The sequence below is a fragment of the Heterocephalus glaber genome, unplaced genomic scaffold (genome assembly GCF_053883595.1).
Source record: "Heterocephalus glaber isolate CG9 unplaced genomic scaffold, H.glaber_assembly_v1.0 deba00001465, whole genome shotgun sequence".
NCBI classification, from domain to species: domain Eukaryota; kingdom Metazoa; phylum Chordata; class Mammalia; order Rodentia; family Bathyergidae; genus Heterocephalus; species Heterocephalus glaber.
Window position 1 is genome coordinate 24,053,522 of NW_028258312.1, and position 19,137 is coordinate 24,072,658.

The 19,137-nt window shown below is 36.8% G+C and overlaps 1 long non-coding RNA gene and 1 pseudogene across 1 annotated transcript in view; one reads left to right on the forward strand and one right to left on the reverse strand.

Moving 5' to 3' along the window:
• Positions 1-19,137, forward strand: part of LOC110348478 (uncharacterized) — a 68,640-nt gene that overhangs the window by 41,594 nt on the left and 7,909 nt on the right. Inside the window, exon 2 of the long non-coding RNA XR_015438971.1 lies at positions 12,364-12,418. This is a non-coding gene — a long non-coding RNA (uncharacterized LOC110348478). The remainder of the gene's footprint in view (positions 1-12,363; positions 12,419-19,137) is intronic.
• Positions 6,533-12,285, reverse strand: LOC147826612 (bridging integrator 2 pseudogene; annotated as a pseudogene).

The following is a 19,137-nucleotide window of genomic DNA, read 5'->3' on the forward strand; positions in this document are numbered from 1 at the left end:
CAAAAATACGAACTTGAATCTAGTTGATGTCATTTTTAATATGCTGCATGCTCAGGAACATAGGCCACAGACAGGGATGGCGAACCTTTTATAGCTGTCAATGATACAAACAGCCCGCTGTGGCACACGTGCAATAGATTTGCCTTCACTGGTATAGGAAAATCTAGTTGTGGGAAATTCTGTAAGACGAATGTACACTGCTCAGCTGGAGAGGAAAAAGGAGTAGTAGAGCAGAGATCAGAAAAGATTTAAGAGGCATAGCAACCAAATCCAAATCTAAATAGAATCTGAAGTTGGTAGAAAATCAGTGCAAGGATATAATGGAGGGCTACCCTCAAAATGCGTAATGCTAAAGTGTAATACATTAGCGTCACGCAAAGCCAAAATTTTCACTTATGTATTGCTGGAGTGAGGATAGGGAAGAGCTTCTTTTCCATTCTGTAAGGGTGGGTTTCATTTTCCTGAAATTTCTGGCCTCTTTCCATTCTGTAGCTCATACCCAAGTGGGAGCAGCTGAGGCAAATATTTAATTGGGAAGTAAAGAGGGCCATAGAGGAGAAGCTGACGCAGTCTTTGTTGCAATAGGGTAAGAACAATATCACTGCTTTCCAAACTAAAATCAACTGAATTTTATGGACCTTAGTGAAATTCTAATTTAAATTATGAGCTCCATGTCTGGTCATATGGTGCTGCTCCACTAGTCAGAAATCTATATTGTACACAGTACCAGAGAGAGAAGAAACACCGCTTTTGCATAAGGGTCAAGAATTATCCTCTACGACATGATTATAGAATCATGAATGCAGAGGAAAACTTCTTTCATAGCTGTATTTTTGCCAGGAAAAATAGTAGGAAATATTGTGTTGTCCTCATCAGTCTGTGATAGTGATAGGTCCATTACATAAAATTCAATAAAACCTCCAGAGAATGTAAGTTAAGGAAAAGTATGGCTTTGGTATCGTGAGAGTCTGAGTTTAAATCTTAGGTCCAAATAGTTTTGAAGGCTCAAAAATACCTCATGTTTAGAATTAAAGAGGAAGGAGGAATAGGAGAAAGAGAATGAGAAGAAGTAGAGGACAAAGGGAAGTAGAAGGAAGGAGGAGAAGCAGAGGAGGAAGATAAAAAGGAAAGAGAAAAAAACAAGAAGAAAAATCTAAATCCGGTCCTGTGTTTGGGCCGTTGTATGTATTAATTCATTCCATCTTCATATAAGCCTATTTTCATTTTAAAAGTGAATATACTTTTAGAGATAGTTTTCCCAAGACCACATGAAAGGGTATTACGATTTTGTTTTTCGTGTTATCACATTTTCTTTTTCTAATATTTGAAATTTATTTTTAGAAGCATTCTAATGAAAAGTTTTAAAGTCAAGAGGAAAAATCTATTTTGCGAGAAACAAAATAATAAAGCATGATTAAGGTAAATTTCTTCACTGAAGAGTCAAAATGGCATTTTACCTCCTGCTTAAAACTTCCTGATAGCCACTAACAAGTAGTTTAAATTTTTAGTACTTGTAGAATTGAATATGATTTGGGAGAAAATATTTCTAAAATTATTCACATTTGTTTTCCAATTTCAGAAACATGAAGCACAGAGAGTGAAATAGCTTGAAGAAAATAAAAATTTCTGCAGCTTATGCACAAATTATGTGAAGTAGGTCAAACACAGTTCAAGATAAGCATCTTTCCCCTTTTATAAAGTTACTATTTGAAATCCTTTAAAGCATTATTCTCTTTAAACATTTTGAAACAAGAAAATTTGCCTTTTGATTGGAACTATGTGTTTCATTATAAAGATGGAACACGATGTTCTGGCTTACATATTCTCTGCAGAAGGAGGTCCTTTTTTGTACTGAATTTTTAGCATATAGTAAAGATCCAGATTGTAAAAAATTAATTTCAGGCATGACAGACTGGAAGTATATATTGAACAGATCTGGGAACAGAAATGATGCAAATGCCTTTCTCCCAGCTTCTGAAAATTATGTAATGGATCAGAATTTCAAGATAGACTTCTGTTTGAGTGAAACATGGACTCTCAATCAGAGCATGGCACCAGAAATGACATTTGGAAAGCAAAAGTATAAGGCAGTTTCCCACAAATGGTAGTTCCATGAGCATTGACTCTAGAGATATCATTATAGCTAGTCATCAGGATACTCATGTATTTTAGTTATTAGTGATAGTAACCGAACTAAGATAAAATTCCCCTGAATGAGCAGGAGCAGTAAAAGAAATTGATCGATGAAAGGAAGAAGACCAGTGATACATTAAGAGCTAGAAATAAAAATCAATGAAATTGTTTTAACTCATTAGTTTGTTGCTATTACATTTAAAGTATTACACAATTTGTTCAGTCACAATGATAATGATAACATTTACTTTGCTTTTACATTGATTTACTTTTTATTTAGCATTTCTATCTCAGATAAAATAACAATCCTGAAAAATAGGCTGACAAAAAATAATTGAAATATTTCCACCTTCCTATTCTTAAACTGTTTATATGACAGATGTAAAGAGGGCAATTGAAAAGTGCTAGACATTTGTTAGTATATGTGTTTTGCTACAATGTTTTTGGTGAATTGCACACATATGCTCAAGAAATTATTGAAAATGAATAATTCTAATATATGAAAGAATGAACTCATTTACATTTGTGCACACATACCAAAAATTAAACATCTTCCTAATAAAATAAGAGGACTATCAATACAGCAGAGGGATTGTTAAACCAATCTGCTTACAAATTATCTACAAATTCAATGCAACACAACTCCACAAATGTTTGTCAAAAGTCTGCTTTGTATAATTTTTGCTCAAAGAATTTCAGGAAAGGAAGAAGTGGGAAAAAAAATCAAAGTTCTCTAAAAAAGAGAAAGATATATTCACATTATTCCAAAAGTACAAACAGAATGCTGTGGGAATTTACAGGTATTTTAAATGTCCGAAGCAATGTCAGAGACTCTGTGGCAGAGCTGGCATTTGAGAGAGCACAGTTAGAAAGGGCACAAATTCAACATGGAGCGCTATGAACACGGGCATAACTTTAGGGTGAAGGTCAGGATAAATATCCTCTCATAAAATTGCCTATAACGAACCTCAATAAAGTCTTTAGCTTACTTGGATTCAATTGGTAGAGAACAAAGGATCCATCAGAAAGAGGGAACCATACTCAGTTTCCCAAACCCTCAGGTAATGCTTAGCCAGAGTTCGTCTATGAGGAACTTGTGTAAAATTATTTTTCATTTCTGTATCCCTCTAATCAACCACATATTTTATGTATTTTCTTTTTTCAATTTTTATATATTATTATTATGTGTATATAAATAGATCTCACTTAATTTTGTTGATGTCAGAGTAGATTGTTAAACACATATACACGAAGACACACAAAATGTGTCTGTAGCTCTTAAACGGGGAGATAAAGCATTTGCAAAATTGGAAGGGAACCAAAACAAAGAACAAGACAGAGGAAAGGAAGGGAAGAGGAAGTAAAAAAATTAAGATGAGTTACGCACAAGCATCAGCTCCTTATGTGAAATGTAACCATGCACTAATAAAAATGTAAAACAATTTGAACTATTACCTCCCAATGTCATCACAAAATTTTTATAATAATCTTTCAAAAATTGTATAACTTTTCAAAGGATTTCTTGTTCTGTAAAATATTTTTCTAGAATTTTTTTCAGAATGACTCTGACTAAGCCCATCTTTAAGATAACATAATTCTGTGAAATTCTATAGCACAGAGATTCTCAATTTTCTCATCCTTCTCTTTAGCTAAAAGAAATAACTCCAAAGAAGAAGACATGTGTTGTGGAAAAACCAATCTAAAATAAAAAGATCAACAAACAGAAGTATGAGATATTGGTGAGAGAGAGAGAGAGAGAGAGAGAGAGAGAGAGAGAGAATATGTGTGTAATTAACTAAATTACTTCTATGATTTATTAAACCAAAATATTTTCAATGTTTTAATAACCAAAATATACTTCTAAAATCTGAAAGTATGGTTCATACTTTGAATTCCTATTGTTTCCTTATCTTCATACATTATCTTGAATAAGTATTTTACTTGGTAAAGATATTTTAAGTTCTCTAGACTCTTTTAAATGGATCCAAGCTCAATCTTTATTTCAAAGTAAACATTGTATTCTCTACTGTTTAAAATTGCTCTTTTTGTACTTATACTTTTCACTTATAACAAATGGAAGACTAGATGGCCATAACAATTTGACTGTGATAGAAATCCCTACTGGTTCTTGGATCCCTTTCTTGTTCTCTCATTATGATATTCTATTCTTGTGTTACCTTCCTTTCCTAGTGATAGCCCTTTATGCTCTCAAGGTCTGCCTTTATACTCTCTCCTCCAAGAAGTCTCTCAAAATAAACTAGCTATGATTCTCTCCTGTTGGTTTCATATGGCAGGAATGGGTGAAATGCCTTGCCTTTATTAACCCGTTAGAACACTCAGGAACTCCCTTAGTACTGCCAGACCCAGGTGAGGAAATTGAAGCATAGCTTTTTTTTTTTTTTTCCAAGTAACATCCAGGTGTGTCAGATTCCAAAGAGCAGCACGTTTTCATGTGTTTTATTGTGTCTTCCTTTCCCACACAGATATTTGCTGGTGTGTGTATACGTGTGTGTATGCGTGTGTGTGTGTGTGTGTGCATGCAAATATACATGTATATGAATGTGTCAATAGTACAGCCAGTCTTTTTTAAAAAATCTGTCTGTAGATTAGATCATACAGCGGTTAAAGGAAATGGAAGAGTTTCATTCATAGTATATGTAGTGTCCTCAGAGTCTGCATTTCCTCTCTTATCTAACATAATAATGTAACATAGCAGTTACTCGATAAATTATTATTGATTGAACAACAAAGACTTTTCTAAATTTACCTAAGAGCTGTTTGAATAGAACTATAAATGCCTTACATTCTTATATTTTTCATTCATTAGTGCCCACACAACTCCTTTTGACTGGGAATAATATTTTTTCTGCTCATTTCATTTTCCCCATTTTTAAACCACATTTTAAGGAAATTTGCCTATGACTAAGAATATGTTCTGAATGTGTCAGATTTGATTTTGCATAGCAAAAGTGATTACACAGTAACAATTTTATCACAAATCACCTTTTGTAGTAGGAAAAGCAAGAAAGAAATTTCTTTAGGGGTCTTATTTTTGAGTTGATACTAATTAGATTTTTTAAACCAAGTTTAAAGCTCACACTGTTCTGGCTTGAGCACTGCCAAATGATAATCCACTGTGACATACATTTCCTATAGCAATAACATTTTGGCAGATAAACTCCCCAATGAGAAACTATTCCTATGCTAAGATGAATTTTGTGATAGAACGCAAATGAAAAAAAAAGTAACAGAATTTAAAAAAATGCTCCACAGTATAATGAATCTCTTTTCCATGTTTATTGAAAGTGCCTGAATCCATAGAGGGCAAAAACATTGAGCATATAATGAAGAATACATCATAGATTCCTCATTGTCATTGGAAGGTTGATAGATTATCTGATTATTATTTACACTGAAATTCGTTCCTAGAAATCTTGTATCCCTTCCCTTCATTATGCAATGCTGTCTTGGACCTGGGAGTCTAGAAATGTGGAAATTATAACACTTTGACACACCATGTAAATGAGGAATTGCTGTAACATGCTATTTAAATAAGGTTTGGAACAAACATTCAGTGGGGAAGTTTGAAAAACTTATAACGAGATTACCTCCTAACTTTTTATACAAGTATTCTCGTATTTCCCCAGTCATCTTCTAATTCCAACAAGAATGTACAGCATGCCAATTTAGCTCTCCAATACCAGGGCTGCACAGTGTCTTACTGGGGCAATTAGTCAGGAGCCCAGCTTGTCCTTTGAACCACTCCTACTTTTCCTTAGATAACATTTGACCTAGAAGATCCCTGTCTCTCTAATGGAAAATACATGAAATGGCCATTAGGGTCTCAATCAACAAGCCATTTCACATCATTGGTTCTGAAATTAGGGCTACAATGGGTTGGGTGGTAGAGTGTCTGTATTAGTCTCACCAAGTTATGCACTTTCTGCATGTTATTTTCATGATTTGTTGCAAGGCCTGGAGCGCTAGATGCTTATGAGAAGCCTTAGGAAAGACTCAATGGAAAAATTTCTCTTAAAATTGAAAACTAAAGTTTATTTTTTAAATATCACAACAAAAAACAGACGAAATGACTATTGACATGGAAAAAGGAACAAAATGAAAACACTTCACCCTCAGATCTAAAATCCATTACCTTTAGAATTGTGCTCTTTTGAGAGATATTTGTTCCTGCATTAGAGACTAAAAACATTAGAAATGAATAAAATATAGGTTACCAGGATAGTTAAAAATTCAGACCTCCTTCTTATAAATCTCTGCCAGATGGGCTAATCATAAAAATATGAATTTATTCAAAGTAAAGTATACCTTCATCTTTGTACAGGTCAAGAGCTGCTAACAAGAGGCAGTGGGGAGACTATCTCTAGCATGTCTTGTGTCTCCTAAAATCACTATGCATTTTGAGTTCCAATCACATCTGCTAGCCCTTTCTTTCACCTTTGCTTTGTTACTTTCTTTTTCAAAGTTGTTGCTGTAAACAGCCATTTCATGTGAAACATTTTTTTTTTGTAAAAGAAGAAAAAAATAGTAGATACATCAAATGGAAAAAAATAAAGCTTCCACGGGCTCAAAAACAGAGAGGACAAAGAGCTATCAATGGAAGAATCTGTCCAGAGAGGCCCAGACAGTCCCACCCTCAAGAAACCAATGCATTGCCTCAGAAACTATTTCAGTCCCCATTGCTCTCTAAATAGCCTTCTGAAGAACTTCCCAAGGAGCGTTCTTCCCAGGGCACTTGGGAAAGGTCCTTCCATTAGGGTGGGCTGTTGGAAAAGGAGTGGATGAAAGAGATCATTAGGTCAGGTTTCTAAACATAGTCTGCCATGCCATGTACTGTAATTCTGCCGGGGGAAAAAAACCAAGAAAAAAATTCATCATCATGAAACAGCAGAGAGCATTCTCAGATTCAAGTGTAGCTATCCCAATGTCAATATATATTTACACTGGATTATAGAAAGCTATAGCTTACAAATAGTCTTATTTCTCATGTTTTCTTTCCTGAAACTATTTCCCCAAATAATGTCCTGCTTCTATTGAAACTGTGACCTTTCTCATTTACATGAGTAAAAAAGCAAAAGGCAAATTATCCTTTTATAGCTCCTAGGCATCTTCAAAAGGAGAGAACCGCTTGTCAGAATTATTTGCCCAGTACATTAAATTGATAAGTCGTTTGGAAGAAAGCAATAGAATCGGAGTCTAGTCTCCGCTGTGCTTCTCTCCAATTTCCAACAGAGCTGGTTGAAACAGACCTGTAGGGCACTGATTTAAAATCAGAATGGATAAGGTAGGCTGCTGCACTTTCTTTTTTCTTCTTGTCTTTTCTTTCTTTTCTTTTCTATTCTTTCTTTTGTCAAAACCATACTTTATTTAGCAATCTTGAAATATGCTCTCTGGCTTTCAGTCTTACAAAGTGAGCAGTAAGTCACTATCTTCTGAGTAGGTGTGGTTTTGTGCCTGTGTGTGTATAGGTGTATGTGTCTACAGATATTTTTGCTTTTTATAGTCATGATAGCCCATTTTATTACATAAAGACTTATTCTTCTCACAATGCTAAAACCCGAATTCAAATATTCCCTGAGTCTAACAGTTTCCACTCCAAGCTTCCCTCTCTTTCTCCCTCCATCCCATAGGGCTGCTCCTCAGCCTCCACTAATGCCAGGTCTTTAGAGCTGACCAGCATCTGTACCCCCTGAAAACCCGGAAGAGAATGCTGGCTGTATGTCCCTTGGACGTATTCGCTCTGGCTGAGAAGCTCCTCAGGGGAGATTCCTGTAGGGGAGATCTTGGCATTTTCTTTCCAGAGTCGTGTATTTTGATTCACAGATTCATCTTCTTGAGGCTCAGGTGCTGTGACATCATTTTGTCCTGGAACCACAGAGACTTGACGCTGGCCTCCGTGGCCTTTAGTAGAGTCATCTGAGATCGGCTTATTGCTCTCTTCATCTTCCATCTTCAAATCTCCAGGCTCCGAAACGCCTGAGGAGTGTGCGAGCTGGGGAAAGTGCTGAGTTCTTCCGGGTTCTCTTGGGGGGGGGGGTCCTTTCCTCCGGCCTCAGGAGATCTAGGGGGCTTCTCGGGTGGTTGTGGATAGGAGAGGCTTCGACGGAGGGCCAGGACTAGAGTTCCAGTCCCCAAGTGGGTCCTGGGGCTTGGGGGAGCTTTAGGAGGAAGAGGAGGGCACTGGATAGCAGCTCTCGTGTTCAGATCCTTCCTTTGAGTGTGGGTTGGCAGCATTATTTCCGGGAGAGAGGAAGACCGCTCTGAAGGGTGAGCTATAGAGCCGGGGAGCAAAGGAGAACTTCTGCCTGGGCCTTGTTCCCCTCAGTGGTAGGAGAGGGCTCGGACTGAGTTTAGTTTGCAGACTCACAGAAGCTCTCCCGTCGGGAGGAACTTGTTTTAGACCCCTCCTCCTCAATTCTCCCATCTTTTAAGAACTCTTCTTAATCTCAGAATCATCTTCTTCAGGGGAACCATCTGCATTGGATGTGGGCTGTTGTTCAGTTGCTGAGATTCACTCTCACTCATCCAGGAAAGTGCAGAGGGACTGGGAGGTAAGGTAAGAGGGCCGGAGTTGGCAGATGTTCAAACTGGGGGAGAGATGCCCACCGTGCACCTGCTGCTGCTTGGCCATCCCTTCACCACAAAGACTCTGTGGGAATGCTGCTTCTCCGGCTTCCTCAACACCTCCTAGAGGCGGTTCAGCTTGCTCATCTCTCTGTAGAAGACATCCCTGAAGTGGGATACATTTCTGGGGATGGTCACATGACAGCCAAAAGGACTATAATACAGAATAGCAGCTCGCGTTCAGATCTTCGACTGCAAGCTGGAATTTGGTGGACTCATCTTCTGCCTTGGCAGTCTTGGCTCCGAGTTTTATCTTAGCTTTCTGCACTGCCTCTGGGAGGTGTTAGGCACTGTCAGAGTCCACAAGTTTTGGACCCTCCTTTGCAATTCTTTCCTTAATCTTGCTGAGCAGGGCTACATAGTTTTCCATAGCCCTCAAGTTCTGGTCAGACAATTCCTCTTCATAGTTGTTCCAAAGGTGATCATTATTCCCTATGATGGCCTCAGCTCCGCACGCCCATCTCACTCACTGCTGTAGGTCTCCTGCAGGGTCTTTGATATACTCTGAACTTCCTGGGATCACTCTGAATACACCAAGGAAGTGCTTGCACATTTGTGGACTTCTGGCTGTTGTTGGTAGAAGTTACTGGCACTTTGTTCAAATTGCTTATCTTTGGTTTCTATGGTTTTCCGCAATTTTTGCAGTACCTTCTCATGTGCCCTGCTGAACTTCTTGTGTACCTACTTGAGGCTGAGAGGCCAGCAGCACTGCCCCATGCTCTTGGCTTTCCTATCCTTCTGGCTCCCTCAGGGCAGCTGGTCTGGCCTCGCACCCTGTGATTTCTGCAGACATTTGAGGAGCTGCTGCGCTTTCTTAACAGAGTTTACCAAAAACACATTTTAGTTTCTTATATTTATCATCCACTTAAGAAATATGGACATATGTGTGCCTGGTTGTTTGCTTTGTTGAAATGAACTGAAAGCTCACGTATATTTTAATGAAATATTCCCCATGGTAATAGCCACTAAAAGAAATATTTAGTAGTTAACCTTTTCATTTTTATTCTGTGTATGTCAAATCTTGGGTTAAAGATCTCTTGATATCTTGATAGCATTAGACGTGCCAGTTCTTTATTGTTTTATTATGTTCAGAGGCATGTATTTAAAAATTTTAATACCTATTTTCAATCATGGTAATATATCCTTAGTAACACTGTCTGCTGTTTTTTTAAACATACCTAAACATAAGTACTGCAGATTGTACTTATTTTTCTAGGAGAAGTTTAAAAAGTATATATTGTTCTACTTAGTCTACAAATGATCATATATTCATGGTTTTTGTGAGCTGAAAAATATCTTTTACATACACATCCAAAAAAATACTCTTCACTTTTAATCCTTTTTCTGTGGTAGTTTGGATCTAACGAAAACTCAACAGGGTTTTCTCTAAGTGGTTCCTAGATTTTTATCTATTGATTGGCTACATATTACAGGTTTAGTGGAAATACTTTCAGATTATGTATTAATTTCAAGTCATTCTTAAAGGAAGCCTTTTATTTTAAGTAAAAATTTCTAAATGAAGTTTCTTTTCATAAGCTATTGCCTATGTATATTAAGAATCCATTTTTATAATTTAGATCTATCTCATTAATTTTGTTTCCTATGCAAATATAACATCTTTAATTCATGCTGAATGGATTTTAACACCTTTCCATTCATATAAGGGAAGTTTACCACTGAAAGACACATATTGTACCCCCTTGCTTTTAACAGCTCAGGAAAACGTATTCTCCAAGTATTACTTGAAATTTGATAATTTTTCCTGGAATTGTTTCTTTTGATAAATATTAATTAATGGAATCATCATTTTAGTCTGTATGATAAACTAATATTGGAAAAGGAGAGAATTAATTAAAATGTAAGACCTGTAGAGATATTAAGTTTTGTGAATTCCACCTAAAGTTAATCAGAAGAAAACAGGTTTTAATAATTTCTATCTGTTTATATTTATGGCAATTCATTCAAAGGAAGAATTTGTAATGATAAATCTCAAAGTGTTATTGATTACTACCATGGTGCTTTATTAACCAAATATATGAATGGGATCTTTGTATTGTGTATTAATTCTACAGAATACAAAAATATCAATGGAACTAGCTGATCTTAAAATAAATGCTATTGTTAGTTGAAATCCAACATAACAACAAGTGTAATTAAAATGACTAAACAACAAATATGATGTGAAAAGAGTTAAAATCCTCCTGATATAAGTCATAGAATAATCTGAAAATACTAACATCCTGGAAAAACAAGTAGAGTGGTAATTTGAAGAAAAGAATCACACAAAGCAATTTTTGGTGCATGTGTGTTTTGAGTGAACACATAAAAACATAAGCAAGACAATATGCAAAATAGAAGCACTCTCTGGACAGACAGAGAAAGTAGAATGAAAGACATTTTGAATATAGCTCTAACATTGTATTTCAAAAATAAACATGTCAGCATTTGAAGCTAATATCATAAAATCACTATTTGTCAGATTTTTCCGGTAAGTTTAGGAAGACCTGCATTTTCTTGACCTCTCTTATATTTTAAATAACTTATAATTGGAAAATAACCCTAACTGAACTAACATTTACAATGGCCAATAATAAATAAAATAAGAATTAGTGACCATCAATAGTATAAGTGGTCAAAATGCAGTTAAAAGCGAAATGAAAATTGTCAAGTAACCGATTTTAAATGTGGGATACTCAATGTTAACATGGGTAAGATGACAAAGTCCCCTTCATGCAATGCCACAGTAGTGTAAATTGGTATGACCTTTCTGAAAATCTATTTGGCAGTAGGTAGAAAGATCATGGAAATGTTCAGCTCATTTTGATCCAGTAAATTCCATTTCCTAGAATCTAACCTTAAGGCAAAATAAATGTTATAAATATATAGGCACAAATATGTTGATCATTTGTTATTTTTTCTGTTTAATGAAGATTTAGTCACTTTGTTTATGTCTGATATTGAATTAGTTACTAAGTTATCAAGACAGATATGTATATTTAGGCATCAAGATAGATCTGTACCTGTCACTTAACATATATATATTATATAGTGGAACAATTGTAATTTTTATTATGTAAATTTAAGATGTACAATATGATAATTTGATATAGGTAGTGAAATATGTGCCATCTCATTGAACATTCACAGCAATCCCATGAGGTAGTATATTAACTTCCCATTCCTGCTGTAACAAAACACCACAACATGAGTGGCTTACTGCAACACAAGTTTTTTCTTTTATAGTGTTGGAGGGTAGAAGTCCAAAATTGGTCTCACTAAGCTAAACTCAAGGTGTTTCACCTGTGAGCCCTGGGGAATAATCTGTTGCCTTCCCTTATCTAACTTCTACATGCACTCCTCAGCTCCATTTCCTTATCTTCAAAGCCAGCAAGTCTGGTTGCATCCTTCTCACAATGCCAGATCTCTAGTGCTTTCTCCTGCCTCTTATGCTTCTCAAACCTTTATAATTACAGGGAGCCCACCTGGATAATCCAGGATAAAGTCCCCCATCTCATGGTTAACTGATTGTCAAACTTCATTCCATCTTTAACCTGAATTCACCCTTACCATGAAACCTAATCCCCATAGGTTCTGAAGACTAGGATGTGAACATCTTTAGGAGGCCACATTCTACCTACAGTAGGTAAGTTCTATACTTTGGCTATTTATTTTTGACACAGGGTCCCTGTGTAGTTCAGGCTTGCCTTGAACTCTCAGTGACACTCCTGTCTCAGCCTTCTTAACTGCTGGGTTTACAGGCATAAACCATCATGCCTATGATAAGCACTATTTTTAATTCTCAATTTATATAAAGTGGGAAGAGGTTTTTGTTAGTTTCCCTAAAGATCATATGGTAACTTAGGGACAAATCTGGTATTCAAAACTAGTTAAGCAATCTAATTAACCCAGCCCCTCCTGTATCATTATGGTATACTTCATAAGTCAATGCAGATTGCAAATCCTCTATCACAAAATAGAAGTTTTCAGAGAAAAAAAAGATAAAATATGCTTAAACATCCATAATATTTACCTCTGAGCTTTGGGTGATTTTTGTTCTGCTTCTTTATATGTTTTTGTAATTCTGATATTTTCTTCCCGGAACATGGTTATGAATCATTCTGTGGTCATCTTGGTTAAGCTGTTTTTCCAAAGCCCACTGCCTATGGGAGCCTAGGTTCTTGCCCACTGAAAGTGAGGCTACAAGCACTCTGGAGAAAGGAAGCTAAGTGCTGTCATTGCACTCCAGGGGTCCTCATCAGTCAGGGACAAGAGGAACAAGGAGCAAGAGGCGCAGCTGAAGGTAGTTCCCAGTACATTCTCATTCCTCCACCACCTGTGTCTCGGTCTCCTTCCTTATTGACACGCCAGCCTTTCTGACAGTAACGTGGCAAACAGAAAGGTAGCTAAGGTGGCTGAAGAGAATGATGTCAAGTGCTAGCTGCTTTCTTCTAATTGCATGTAATAAAATGTGAGAAATGAGAGAGAAGATTAAGAAGGATGAGCATAGATTTTTAGCACCACTTAGAAGGACTGTATTGAGACTGACAGTTGTTCTATCTAGAATCAGGTGCTCAAAGTAAAAAAGGATAAGGATGAAATCCAAGGACCTATGAGTAAAAAAATATTAATTTAAAGATGGAGTGAAGAATACAATTTTAACCTGCTGCTGAGACCATAGATAGCATTAGTGACAGACCCTCTCCAGAAAGGAAAGAAAGAAAGAAAGAAAGAAAGAAAGAAAGAAAGAAAGAAAGAAAGAAAGAAAGAAAGAAAGAAAGAAAATTTTGTTTTCTCACCTCTCATATGTATTCTGCCAGAGGGTTTGTTTGAATGCAAGAGTCCTTATGTTACAGCACCTTGATTCACAGGCCAGGATAGTCACCTGTTTTTAAAAGGTTTGTATGTATGCTTTTGTCTGGTAGAGTAACCTTCAATGACACCTGCAGAAAGCTATCGTGTCTTTAGACACCTACTTTTAAGACTTTGTATTGGTGGAAACGCTAAGAAATTATATTAAATGGGACTCAATTTCCCCCCCAAAGTTTTCTGAAATAAAATAAAATCTCATTTGAAATAAAAATTTTCAATAGAAATTATCACAGATTTTCCCAACTTGCTATGAGCCCAAACCAGGCTGATCAAGTTAATTGGCGGCAAACATGGGTCGTTTCCTATGGAAAAGAAAGGGTGAATCAGAGGTGGAGCCAAGGACTGGAGAGCGGATTTAGGAGTCACAGGTAACCAACCCTCCTGGAAGCACAAGTGGCCTTGGTCCGAGAACTGGCATGCCCAGCGCCAAGCAGGATCCGAACTGCTCTGGACCAGTGGCCTCAGCTCACAGCCCAAAGCCACCTCACTCTGGAATGGCGCATCTACTGAAGTTGCCTGGATATTGCCTCTATCACTGCCTTGGGATAATTCTGCCTGTGAAACACCCAAAGTCCACATGGAGAAGCCAAATGGAGAATCAGAGGTGACCAGCAGGCTCCCTGCTGTCCCAGCACCTCATCCCACCATCCCACCAGGCAATGCCTGCAACAGAGTGGAGAACAACCTGAAATTCAGCTGACCTTGCAGAATCAGTGCAGCACAAACCATCACAGCCTTCTCCAGCTGTGTGCTCGACCCTGCATGGCAAAGGCAATGGGTCAAAGAGAAAACTTGTATTTGCTGTACTCTGCCTGAATTCATGACGTGCCACATCAGAAACAAAATAAACCAGTGGTTGTTTTATTCTACGAAGGTTTGAGATAGAATAAACATGTACCTCAAACAAGTAGCATAATTTTTTAAAATGCTAATGTTTTAATCTGTATGATGAAATTAAAAATAGATCATGAATATCTTCTTTTTCATTGGCTCATTTGGCAATTTAAAATTTAAAACTTAGTGCAGTAAACATCTTAATGTTCCAAATCAAAAGATAATAATTCATCTATAATTAATTTGCTGCCTCCCAATAAACATGCCAGTGTGGCCTCCGGGTGGAAGTTATCTTCCACGTTCTTTTTTCCCACAACTGTTAACTAAAAACACCACTCATCTGGAATATCCTCCAAACTGCCTGGTGAAACATGTCTCGGAACTTTCATACTCTATTACTAATCCATCCAATGTATTTCAAGAGAGCCAACGATAAGGTATTATTCCTTCCCTAATGGAACACAAAAATCTTACACTGTGCAATGATTTGTGTAAATAAATACATGATTGATAAAATTTGTTCGTTAGAAAGATTTAGACTAATGGAACTCAAAGGACAGAGCCTATTTGGTAGTAAAGTGTGTGTGCTGGAAATCTAGGGGGATGAAACTGCGATTTTATAGATTTTTTTCCACCAAGGTAGACTACAAACTCCTCAAGAGCAGGAATGTCATGATCTTCATCTTTGAATTTCTCAGGCACCTGTCAAAGAGTTTTGAAGATTACAGAAGCTCAATTTGTTGAACAAATTATTGGATGGATTTCCCATTTCTGTGTACTGTATTGTCGGAAAAGAATCACTTGATTATCTTTTGTTCTAAGATAATAATTTGACAGTGTCTTTTTGCTACCAATTTCTGTGGAATGCAGAGAAGTTTGCAGAGAAAGCCAATATGATAGTTGTAAAGTAACTCTAAAAGCATAAATTATTATTAGATAAAAAGAGGACAAAATTCACTAATATTTTTCATGCAGCGATGATTTTGGCATATTGGTCTAGTGTAAAAAGGACAAATAGCTTTGACATGAAAGTCCATGCAGTTTATCCAAGATATTTTGACAGGTTCTACATTTCCTCATGAGGTTATAAATTGTAATTTTCATAACCATCAGGATTTGAGCTGATTGAAGTAAGTGAAAGCAAAATAGAAAGGGAAAGAAAATGTGAATCAGAATAGAGCTTTAAAAACAAACGATTAGAATAAGGTCCTTCATGTCACTAAGATAAATTGTTAAACTCTTTTATGTTCTACCTCATGGGCTTCTAACACATTCACAACTCGAATGTGTCATATGGGCATGAGCTATTTCTCATCCTCCCACTCAGACTTCCTTCCTAATAGCAAGTTGTTCCAAAATATCTTGTCAGCAAGCTCTTGCTGCTGCTTGAAGACAAACTTGATTCTGAAACCTTTGCTCTTTGTGAAAAAAAGAAAACTAACTTGGTTTTATTTCCAGGGATAGGATATAGATCAACGTTGTAGATAATTTCTGCAGTTCAGGAATGTTTAAATTAAACACATATAAAACACAGTACCTTTTCTTTATAAAATTTAAACTACAAAGGAAATGTTGCACACATATAAAACAATCTCCCAGTTTTCCTTGATTTCTTAAGATTCTTTTTCTTAAGAGCTATTCATATATTCCTACTTAAGTAAAATTATTAAGAATTAGAATTTCTTCACTAAACTTGCTGGAAGATAAGTTAGGCAGAACTCTTGACACTGGCATAGGAAAAGACTTTATGAACAAAACCTCAGTAGCATGGGAACTAGCACAAAGAATCAACAACAGGGATCTCATCTTTTTAAAAAGCTTCTGCACTGACAAGAGAAACTACCAACGGAGCTAAGAGACAACCTACAATCTGGGAAAAAAATTTTAGCAGCTGTACCTCAGATAAAGGTCTACTAACTAGAATATATAAAGAATTGAAAAAATCAGACCCCCCAAATTCAAAGACCCAATTCAAAAATGAGCATCTGAAATGAACAGACATTTCTCAGACAAAGAAGTAAAAGCAGCAAATAAATATATGAAAAAATGTTCAACATCACTGGTCATTCGAGAGATGCAGATGAAAACAACACTGAGATTCCACCTCACCCCAGAAAGAATGGCTGCTATCAAGAAATCAACCAATAACAAATGCTGGCGGGGTGTGGGGAGAAAGGAACCCTTCTCCATTGTTGGTGGGAGTGCAGACTGGTGGAACCACTGTGGAAATCAGTATGGAGATACCTCAAAGAACTAGGGCTAGGGGTCCCATTTGACCCAGCTATCCCCCTGCTGGGTATCTTCCCCAAAGAATTAAAAGAATCCTACTACAGTGATATATGTGCACCCATGTTTACAGCTGCACAGTTTGTAATAGCTAAAGCTGGGAAACAGCCCAAGTGCCCATCAACTGGAAACTGGATAAAGATGTGTTTTTTTATTAAATGGAGTACTACTCAGCCATAAACAATGAGAAACTAGAGACATTTATAGCTAAATGGATGCATATTGAGGCCATACTCTTAAGTGAAATAAATAGGGCTCACATGTATAATACCAAATAGTTTCTCTAGTGTGAGAAACTGAAAGTGTAAATAAGGATTAAATGAATAATTGATAATTTGAAATAGGAAAAGCTCCAACAGTGTAGGGGTGATGGGAGGGGAAGGGGAAAGGAAAGAAGGGAAAGGAAAAATTATGAGAAAAGGAAAAAATGGAAACAAAATCTATGTAAATAGGGAAGGGTGGAGGTGGTGAAGGGCGCACAGGAAATGGGGAAAAAATAAGAACCAAGATACATCATGTACAGGTACAAACACACAATAATAAATGTAAATGTATTGTGTACCTAAAATGTACCAATAAAAGAATTTAAAAAAAAAAGAATTAGAGTTTCTTAAATACACTTTGAAGAAAAACCTCAATGTATGTAATTAATGTAACCACATATACTTATATCAGTGATTTGTTTAATTTTAAACGTAAATAAATAAATTAAAAATTCACCAACCCCACCCTCAAGAGTCTTGAAAATGGCAAAAGTTTTGTGATAAATCTATGGCCAAGACACTAAACATGGTTTATCTTGGCACTATCTACAGCTCAGACTTCGCTAATGGTGACAACATTCCTCCTAGATTACCCCTTTCTGCCTACAATTTATTGCCTCATCCTAGTCCAGAAAATATGACTGAGAAGAATGGGTAGAGTTGGATCCAATGAACTTTTGCCTCAGTGCTGGCTGGTGCCAATACTGTCGAGCTGAAACCCTGAACTGAAAGTTCTGTTCAGGAACATCAGCTAATGGGGAGCAGGGCACACTTTCATGCTGTTCCTCAAATATCTATGGTGCACAAAGAGATGGTAGGCAAGGGGCAAGAATGATATCCACTCCTTCATTCATATATATATATATACACACACACACACACACACACACTCCAAAATATTTACATGTATGCTTTTCTTGTTGGTGTATCAAAAAGTCAATGTACAGTTGTGACTGAAACCCAATTCAGCAACAAACTGAAAGTGGTAGGGTTAGGTGGTGCTAAGCATACAAGCAAAGGTACAATATTGTCAGAGGTCAGTGTGTCCTTTGAAGATTTAAATGGATAAGAGAAGAGAAAACAACTCTGACCTGGAGAGAATGACAGTTGAAGGAGCTCATAGAAACCCCCCTGATCTCAGTGAAGAAGAGAATCTAAGTGTCTGGAAACAAAAGGCTTTGAGACTTGAGGGTTATGACCAAACAATGAAGAGGGTGTTGAAGGGTGATGCAGCAAGAGCAGTTCATATGAAATCAAATCAGAAGTTCGGTGAGCTGCAGTGAAGATTCACTCCGAGGAACTGGGTGAGTTATCCTAAGTAGACAAAGTAGCTAACTTAGATTCACAATTTTCTTCAGTATGATCATTACCTTGAAACTGAAGTTTGAGAAAATACTGAAATTTCAACCAAGGCAAGGGAGATGGCAGGACTTGAATAGACTTTGTTCCAATGAAGTCATAGTGGTCCTCCCCAGGTACATGAAAAGGCATCTGTCATCAACAGCCATCATGTAGATACAACTCAAATCATCTCCACAATGAAAGTCTCTTCATATCTGTTACAATGGCTTTTAACAAAAATAAAAACAAAAGATTAGTATTTCCAAGGCAGTGGAGAAGATGAAAGAGTTGTGCACAGTTGGTGGAGCCACTGTGGAAACTGTGTGAAAGTTCTGTATATCCAAAAGAGCTTTAATTGAGATTCCAGAGATACATGCTTCTCCATATTCAGTGCAGTGGCATCACAATAGCCATGATGTATTAATGACTCAAGTGTCCATCAGCAAATGAATACATGAAGAGAATCCCTAACCCTCAATCTAACTCTGTCCCATTTCTCTTATTCCCCTGGCTCCCCTCCTGAAAGACCACTGCCTTAATCCTGGCACAGGAGAAGGGGAATGTTAGAGACACAGTAAGCTACAGCTTTCAGGAGAGACAGATGTAAGTAATAAAACAATACTTAGCAATGAGGTGAGGCATTTACATAAGAGATGTGGAATTACTTGCTGCACATGTTAATTTTTTAAATAATCTGGTTTATACTAGAAATCCAATTTATTTTAGAAAAATAAAACATACATAGACATAAAATTTTTTAAAAGTTAAA